This window comes from Fringilla coelebs, assembly GCF_963513975.1.
Source record: "Fringilla coelebs genome assembly, chromosome: 17".
NCBI classification, from domain to species: Eukaryota; Metazoa; Chordata; class Aves; order Passeriformes; family Fringillidae; genus Fringilla; species Fringilla coelebs.
In genome coordinates, this window is record NC_140043.1 from 3,900,758 (window position 1) to 3,910,812 (window position 10,055).

Here is a 10,055-nt window from a genome sequence, read left to right on the forward strand (position 1 = left end):
TGGGGCTGTCACTGCCAGAGAGGAAAAGAACCATGCCATGAATTTTTCCTTAGCACAGCCAGGGTTAACACAATCACCCTCAACACACTTATTTTGCTTGGGACAGAACCTATGTAAATAGAGATTAAGTTCATTGCACCCTTCTAAAGGACCTACTATCAAATTGTGTTTAGAATTGTGCAGAGGTCCGGGGAGAGGGCAGTTCCCAGTTTCACTAATGAACTTTGTTTCCAAAACTGCATCTTCTTTTTTTTTAACAAAAAACTCTTCTCTATTTCCCAGAAATGTGTTCAGCTTTTTGACCCTTAGAATTCATATCTCATATTTCTAGCATGCTGAGAGATTCCAGCTCCATGCTTCCTTACTTCCTGTCCATGATAGTTTAACCTCTAGGCATTCACACTGCTTCCCCACCATCACTGAGCTGCAGCTGTGCAATTCCTTGCCTAGTGCTGTCCATTTCATACTGCTCTCTTGCTGCTCTCTGAGTGTTTGGATTTGACATTCCTGTTACTTCTAGTAAAAGGAAATGAATAAACACCAACTTTTACATCCTTTTGCTGTTACCAACATTATATGGCTGATCAGAAATGCCAAAAACAACCTCAAGAAGAACAAAACTTTGGTTCTCTCACATGAGCTATATTTGCAGGATGAGAATTCATGCTGTGCTGTCACAGAGGAGCAGGCATCAGCTTGGAGCAAGGAGGTGCCTGAGGGCTGCTTCCAACATCCAGCCTTGTTATTGACAGTGACAGTGACAATGACAGTGACAGTGGGGTACTATTAGTTTCAGAAATGTAGACACCTGTCCTCTGCAGCAAGCAGTCATCATTAATCCTCACTTTGCTGAGTCACTGGGGAGCCACCAATGGAACTGCTTGGACTCAAAAGCAAGTTCCATCTTTAATTTCTTGTGGAAACTGGCTATTATGGAGAAGAGCTCTTAACTGTAGTCTGATATAAGTATTACTCTTTGTCATGTTCTCTGTTGGAAAAGATTTCCAGTCTACCACATGTTCTCAGAGAGTTGTTACTGCCTGTGTTGTGATTGTTGCTTTGACAGTTAAACCTTGACTCTCAGGTGACTTCATGTGTCAGCATAAATACAACCAGGATAGGAACTTGCTTTTGGGTTTCTAGTGGGTCATGGGAAAGGAAGTTTATAATCTGTAAGATATGATTTGAGGTGGTTTTGGGTTTATCTTGAACTCCTCTGTCACAACGTATTTGCATTTATCACGAGATCCTGTTTAACTGTCCAACACGTCCATGAGGCATGAGCTAAACATTGGCTGTATGTGCAGGGTTGTGGCTAAATGGATAAAGCTGTGGTTTTTTTAAAGAGTCAGAAGTTACTTAAATCTCCCTTTTTCTTTCTTGTCTTTGTAGTTCACATTCTAGGACTCCTGCTGTGCTGTGACTGTACTTCAGCCTGTTTTTCAGAAAAGCCCTGAGAAGTTGGCTCAGTTGCCCAAAGGGTCAGAGGACAGGCAGCTCTCTCAGACTCAGACTCAGTGGGTTTCTTTCCCTCTGCTCATTTAGGGTAATGTTCCCAAAGCCTTTATTCTGGCTTGTAGCATGGGCTGGTCCTGCAACTTCATGGCTTGAGGTGCTGCAGTCAGGAGGGTGGCAAAGGGGGGGACATGAAGTTTCAGAAGGGGGGACAGCGGGTTTCAGAAGCTGCTGCTTTGAGAGTGGCTCTTTCCAGGTCACCTCAGTGCTCTGGGCTCACTGGAGGGGCACTAGTTGGTGACAGGCCAGGCAGCACTGAGTCCTCTCCAGTGGTGCAGGGACAGTGTTTCCTTGGGTCAGATAGAGCTGCCCTGGCAAGTCCTGTTCTCCTAAAGCAGGGACTCACCTCTGTTATTGCATGCTGGAGTAACAGCAGGCTGGGGGATCAAGAGTGATGAGCCTGAAGGGAAGCAGCACAGTGAAGATGTGTTTTGCTCTGAAAACTTTTATCATCCTGTAATTCAGAAGCTGGATGATATTGGAAAAATCTGTTAAACTAAATTATCAAGGGGCACCAGGTACAAAAAGGCACTTGTGGCTCAGAAAGTTTCTGAATTTCAAGTGTTTGGAGGCTGAGAGATCATTTAGGGAAGAATCACTACACATTTATTGTTGTACTCTTCCTGCTGCAGTCTTCCTTGGGCATCCAGTGCTGGCTGCTGTCAGAGACAGGAGTTGTGGACCTCTCTGTTTTACTCACCTGCCTGTTTTTTTTGTTCTAATATAAATATAGTCAACATCTAAGCCTGTTGTTTAGAAAGGATGAAAATGTAAGCATATGAGACAAATTTTCTTTAGATGAAACAATATCTGTGACCATGAAACCAGGACAGATCTGTGCTGTATAGACATTATTACAGACATACATAGAGGCACATATATGTATAGACATTATATATATACAAACAATATATAGACACACATATATAATGTCTGTATGTATATACAGACATTATATGGATATTATAGATAAACACACATATATAGTAATTTTTTATATATATATATATATATATATATATATATATATATACACAGACATTATATAGACATATATTACATTTGACCATTGAACTGTTTCAGGGGGTTTTAGAATTTTTTTCTCTTTCTAAACAATATATGGAGAATAGGAACATTTTCTCAATATAAACACTTCTGTTTTTATTGTGTTTATATCTCAAAACGGCTATCTGGTTAATCTTGAATAAACAAGCCTCCAAAATATGGTGTTGGGCAATCTTGGCCAGTGGTGTGTGTGTGATGAATGTGTTTATGTGTGTGTCTAACTCTGTTCAGACTGACTGAATTTCATGTCAGGCAAGGCAATATAAAACCTGTACAGTCTGCTGAGAGTCCAGGCTTGGCAGATTTCTGGAATCCAGCACAGATCTGCCCCTGGTTGTGCAGCAAGTGTCAGACCTTGGGGAGGAAGCAGAAGAGGGAAAGTCCAAGTTGGCTCCAAGACTGAGATGTGGCACCATTTTAGCACGGGACATGAAACAGAGACTGACATTCAGGAGCTGGGTTTCACTTGTCCCAGGCAGTGGGAAATGGGAATTGGCAAAGGGAGGAAGAAGTGCTGGTTCCTTTTGGCAGGAGCAAAGGGCCTGCTGAGGGTTGAGTCTGGAAGAATTGGTTTTTTGGGCCTTGGTGATGGCTGCCTGATTTGAAGGACGAGGTTTTCTCATTCCAGGATGGATGCTGGGCAGAGCTGCTGAAAGAAAAGAATTGTCCCTGTGATGGAGACATAGCCATGTTAGGAGGGAACTGTCAGGGAGAGAGCAGCCCCAGGCACCAACTGTCCCAGAACGGAGAGAGATAAAGTTTTAGTAATAAGGCACTGTCCATGCACTTGGGCAGCCCAGAGGATTTCTGGAACTGATTATGAATTCCATATGGTTTGGGTGTGGAATGCTTTATGGCTGTGCAGCACTCAAGAGGCTGCACCAGGAATTGCCTGCTGGGAAAGATGTGTGGGCAGGAAGGAGATCTCAGAGAAGAAAGCAGCAGGGAGGAGGATAGATACTGGTGGGAGAATGTGATGGAAATACCTGCAGTCACCTGGTAGCAGAGCTGTGGATTTCTGTAACTCATCCAGGGGCCTGAAGTGACAGAAAGTTTGGTCCCTGCTCATGAACAGCATCCAAAAGACTCTGCCTGAACTAGGCAGTGAAAGTGGAAGCACTGTGAAAATTGGTGGTGCAGACAGAAAGGAGAAGAGGGCCAGAAGGGAAGCCAAGATGCCATCAGCCTCATGGCTGTGGCACCTGGAGCTGGGTTTTGGTTTCCTGAATTTCAGAGGTTGATGTGTGGGGCTGAAGGACCATTTTCCATTCTGCCTGCTGGCATGGAGCTCTGGAGATGCACATTGTGATCCAGTTTCTGTGTTCCAAATGCTTTCAAATTAATTTAATTTTTATTAAACTAGGACACTCTGTCCAGTCACTGCTGGAAGCCCTTTAATCTGTTGCAGACAAACCCCAGATGTTTCTGTGTTCATTATTTATTTTGTCCTTTCTACATTGACCCTGGTGTACCATGTAGAAACTTTCTTTTTGTTAAATGCTGCTCCTTCCATCTGCCCTTTGGTATGGAGACCAGCAGCTCTGCTTTTTTGGAAAAATCCCCAAACCCAAAAAAACCCAAAACAAAACAACTCCAAATCAAAACAAACAACCCCCAAAAATACAAACAACCAACCCAAGTAAAAAAACGAAACCAAACCCAACCCCAAACAACCCCTCACAAACCCTCAAGGTTTTCTTAAGTCAACCTTTTTCCTCATGCAACTGCCTCTCTTTTGATGGTTTCTGTGGAAATTACTGTATTGGCTTAGGGTTTGAATCCAGAGGAGGTTTGTGGAATGTACTGTGCTGGTACAGCTACTGCCACATGATCTGGAAAGGGACCACGTTATGGCTGAGAACTAGAATGCATTGCTAACAATAACTTGCTTGCATTTTACATCTGATAAGCTGAAAATGTCTTACTTCAATATGATAAGAAACTTAACTAGCTGTTGTACAAAGAAAGGTCTTAAAATTAAATATGCAAGGTAGAAAAGAAGGAGAGGATATGCACAAAATTCTGAAAATAACTTATTTTCTGTTGAAATAAAAATATGTACTACTCAGGCATCTCAGCTCAGGTGTTCTTACATACATATTTAACACTGATGAAGATGAGTATTCAAAATCTGGATGTGGGAAAGCAGGGATTTTTTCCATTCCCATTGTTCATGCTCACGAATGATCAGAATTTGACTTCTTGCATTTTCTACCCCATGTTCCAGCTGAGTAAATTTTGGGACTGTAATATCAGCATGTCCCTAGAGGAAAGAGTGTAAAATTTTGAAGGGAGGAAGGAGATATTTACAATGATCACACTGTGGGAAAGTGGCTAATGAGAAGTGATACAACAGCTCCAAAGGGAATTGTGCAACAGCCTGGAAACACCAGGGAATTTCCAAAGTAAAACAGCAGTGAAAGATAAGCAGGGAAAAAGAAAAGAACAGAAAACAAACTCTACAAGACTGATTTTTTCTGTTCTTGCATGCTGCTCTTCCACTTTCTAGGGAAGAAAGCAAACAGTTTCTTGTGCTCTTGCACAAGGAAAGGGTTACCTCCCATGAGCTCCCAGGGCCATTCAGGAGGAAAGGAAGTTATTGTGAAGCAATGCTGTTATCCCTGGAACCAAGACAGACCTAGGAGCCTACATCTGTAGTTGCACAGTACCAATGGCCTTGATTTTTTGCAGCAGGACATGGCAAGGCTGTTTCTGGAGCTGGGCTTTATGCTTCTGTCAGCCTCTCTGAGGCTTGGCTTGTGAAGTGTGTGAGGATCAGAAGGGCAGTAAAGAACCTGCTCATCCCCCATTCCCTTGCAAAGAAGCTGAGCTTGCTCTGGTTTTCGCTAAGTGCTGGTTCCCTCATTGACCTGCAGCACTCACACATCTGCCTTCTGTTCCCAGGAATTTATCCTTCCCAAAGAGCTGGAGGTGCAGCAGGGAGAGGGCAGCAGTGCAGAGTTCTTAGGCTGTGTTTAAGCTGGGATTCATGAGGAAGGTGTGAGGGAGCCTCTTCAGCAGCTTGTGGCTTCCCAGAGGCACATCCTACTCCTTTCCTATCCTTCCTGCACCAGCTGCACATGTCCTGCCTTGCTCTCCCTTTCAGCACTCTGGTGCTGATGGATATCACTGGATTCCAGTGAAATGGTGGGAAAATGCAGGACTCCAGTTGGGGTGCTGTGTGGATGCTTTCATTTCTCAGGAAGGGCTGCAGGGATAGGCAGAGGTGGGGCCTGCTGACTTCACAAGAAAGTATAATCTGTTTGGCTCCACTTCAGCAGTCCCGCTCATTTTGGAGAGGAGATGAAATCCAGATGCTAGTCCTGGTCTTGATTCCTGACTCAGAAATTGCAGTGTGATTAGAGCACTTTGGAAAGCCTCTCTCTGCACAGCAGTGCAGCTCTGTCATTTACCTGGGAATCCCACAAAAGCCTCAGTTCTCATTTAGGGGAATTTTTAGAAAATATTTCCCATCCTTGATCCTTTTTCTGAGAGGATGAGGTTGTTTTCAGATGATCTCTTAAGATAAAAGTCCCTATTGTTTTTATATGCCCTTAACACCAGGAACTTAAAAGTAAAAAGTGAAAAGAGAAATGTTGTAGCAGCTACACGAGGAGCCTTATGCAGATATCACATCCCCACTGCCTGGGGCTCAGTGTGTGCAGCCCGTGGAGAATTTGCCCTCATCTCCTGCATGGTGTGAGCTTGCATTGACTGACTGTGTGGGGCCAGAATAGACACCCAGAGTGTGGGGATGGCAGGGGAGGGAGAAGTGGGATTGCTTGTTGGGGGATAGTCCCTGCTTTGTGGAGTTGGAAACTCCAACTCCACAAAGCTGTTAGAGGCTGGAGAAGCATGTAGAGGGTTTGGAAGAGAACACACAGTCAAGCTTGTGGGTTTTGCCAGCATTTAAATAATGGATCCCTCTCCAAGATGGAGAGCAGCCCACGAGAGAGCCTGTGCTGAGCACCTTACTGTGCCTGCATGCAGACCTCTGTCCTGCTCTGTACCAAACTTCATGAGGTTTCTGTTCAAGTTCAGCAAGGTCCCCGTGGGTGATGCTCTGCTCCTTGTCAGCCATTCCCCTTAATTAAGTCCAAGCCAGAGATTTGCTGGTGTTGCATTTTCATCCTCATGGGTTCCCTTTTTGACTTCCAAATTGTATTTCAACAGCACTTCTCTTTCTGAACATCTTTTTTAAGGCTTTTGGTATTAAAGAGTTCAGAATTTGAATATATTCTCTCTGTGAAGATCCCTGGCAAAAATCACTCCTCAGTTTCCTCAGCTGATGTGCTTCCCTCGTGTGTTCAGAGCAGATCTTGTTGCCCTGTGCTGGGCTCTGGGAGACCAAGGGAGCTCCAGCCTGCACAGGACTCAGTGAGCAAAACTGATGCAGGCAGCTCCTGAATGAGCATGGCAGTGAACCAGTGCTCACTGGCTGGGGCTCACTGAGGTCATACAAAGCCCCTGAGGGCAGCTGTAGAGGTAGTTACACCTAGATACACACACACTATACTATAAATATATTATATTTAGCACTTCCATGTGGGTTAAAACCCTCCACAGATATCCTTTGGGGTCACTAATGTCATACTCCGGACTATTTTAGAAAATACAGGGTTCAGGCAGAGTTTGCTGTTGGTGTCTTTGGATGCACACAAAGCTCCCTTTTGTTTTCTTCTGCCAATATTTTCAGCTGTTATAATAATTGTACTAATGAGGTTTAGTCTTTAAGAAAACTGCTGGATTTGGTCCAAAAGGGCACTCAAGATTTAAGGACTGAATCAGAAGGTTTCACTGTTAATATTGAGCATAGCTGCAGTGTTACAGAAAGAATAAAGTGCTGATGTTTGCAGTAAACTGTGCCTGGATATCCTCATTGAATGAAGTAAATGGAGAAGAGTTTCCCTTGGGCAATGGTTTGTGCCATGTGTCCCACTGGGTCAAGCTGTGCAAAAGTTGACTTTCACTGGGCCAGTGTCACTGTGAAATAGAGATTGTTCTGGTTTGGGTTCCACAGAGCATTTCCAACAGGCATTACTTTGTAACCAGCAGGAAAGGAAGAAGGAGGCAGCAGCTCTGCCTTTAACCTTGAAAAATTCTACAAAGATAGAGGAGTCCCTGACATTCTGCAGGTCCCTTCAGGCTTTCAGTGGTGTGAGAAATGGTGTGTGTTCTGTGATGTCCCATTCAAGTGCTTTCCCTTTGCTCAGGCTTACAGCCCACAAAGTAGGAAACTGAAGGACAGTGTGGTTGAGGAAAATAGTGCCACAGTAGTATTGGACTGTTGATACTTACTGTCCTCAAGATGTAGGTTTGTCCTCTCCAGTCATCTGTCCCTGCCCTGCTGCTCTGCTTCTAAAACATGGAATGCTTGTGATCACCCTCCAACCCTTCAAGGCTTTGTTGGATGTATCTGTTTAGCCATTACATTGGAGCCAGAAGTGTGTTTTCAAGACTTGAGATAAGTACTGCCAAGTTTCTCAGCTAAAAGTGTGAGAGTTATTCCCTAGCGTGCGTTCCAATTAAAAGGAAAACCAAAAAAACAAAACCCCTTGATTCAGAAGGTACTTAAATGTTAATCTCAGCAAAGCATAAACCTATGAGTAAATTAGGAGCATATTTCCCTTTTCTGATTTCAGTAACAAAAGAAGGATCATTTGGCTTTCCTGGATCAGGGCAGTTTATGGGTTTAACTATCATCCTGAATTCTGAGGAATAACAGAGGGAAGAGAAATATGAATGAGAAATTCTTGAGTATCAGAATTTCCTGATTCCAAGTATCTGCTTTTCCAGATGCCTGAACACTTGATTTTTGTGGGAGCAGACCCATGACCCTCAATAAAGTAAACTTGTTTGTGTGCAAAGAAAAACAATGCGCAAAGTTTAATGTGTAGCAGTTTCTGACAACAAATGGACTGAGTACTGAGGTAAATGGATCATGAGCACCAACTGTGGAACTCACAGCCATGCCCCTTAGAAAATCTGGACAATAAACTCCCTGAATATTGCCTATTATTGGGTTATTTGATTATCATATATAATTAATTGATATTCCTGGGTTATAAATAAACATGACTGAAGTAGGGGACAAACAGCATATGAAATACATCCAATTTGGCTTTTGGTTGCAAGATCTTGGAAGATTTTCTAGACTCTTGTCCAATGGTTAAAACCTAATTTAGAGCTGGGAAATATAAAATGCACTTCTTATTTATTGCAGTAAGAGCTTGGTGACAGTAGACAATGCTTTGCAAACAAACACCAGCAGAAAGAGGCATCCCCCTGAGTATGTTGCAAAATAATTTGGACAGTGTAGAGACCAAGGCAAATGAGGTTATTTAGGACATAAATGTGAGAATGGCTCATGAGCTTGGTGTGCATTTAGGGTTCTTTAAATTTATATTTTTAAAAGATGAGATGAAGAGTGATAAACTGAGTGTCAGTATCTTAGCTTTTCTTTGTTGAGTACAAATACCTGACTTTCTGTCTGTTCTTTACTTTCCCTCAATCAATGGAAAGTAGCACTAAAGAAAAGGAGACAAAATGCAATGCTTGAAATGTCATTCTTGCCACAAACCTACTCTCTTTTGCTGCACACAAAGCTGCAACCTCTTTTTTCTTTGTCTGGTCCTGGACTGGTCACGAAACCTACTTCAGCACAGAGGTCTCCATCTTCTCAGAAGGTGGCTCCTTGATTTGCATCTCCAGGCTTATTTTGCCAAATGAAAAGCAGCTTGTGTAGATGCTGGGGCTCTTTGGGATTGTCTCCTCACCTCCAGGTCCCAAGGCTGGTTATGAGGGGTGTCTTTCAACCAGCAATCAGCTTTCTTCTCCTCAAACATGGCTGATGCAGCCATCAACCCAAACCAGTTTTACAGTCAGAGCAGCAGTGACTACAGATGGCAGCTCTGTGTGCCAAGACGTGTTGGGGCTTGAGGTGAAATTACATTGGCTTAGTGCATGCAATACACAAACCAAGGGGCACAACATCCCCAGCAAGGCTGAAAAAGAAGCTCCTGGTGCCTCCAAAGCCTGCCCTGGTCCCTTTGGTCAGTAGGTGACTCCCTGTACTCTCCCCACCAATTCAGCCCAATGGCTGAGACTCTTCAACAGCTCTGTAATAACCTGAGAGGGAAATTGGGAATGAAATCTGAGGATTTACACCCTTAGATAATTTCTTACCCTCCAAACGACAGCTGTGGTCTTCACGTCAACCTTAGCAATGCCTGTACTCCAAATATGACATAATATTCAAATTTGATCTCTTGATTGCAGATTTGGACAGAGATATAGCAGGACCCCAACAATGTAAAGGACAATTTAAAGATACTCTGCCTTTTTATAAGTTAATGAATAATGATTCTATTGATAGTTAAAATTCTTGTTAAAATTTCTCTGAGTGTATCTTGGCCCGAGTCCCCTTTCAAGCAGCATACAAAGCCCTTCACCCTGGCAGCAGAAGACCAGAGAGT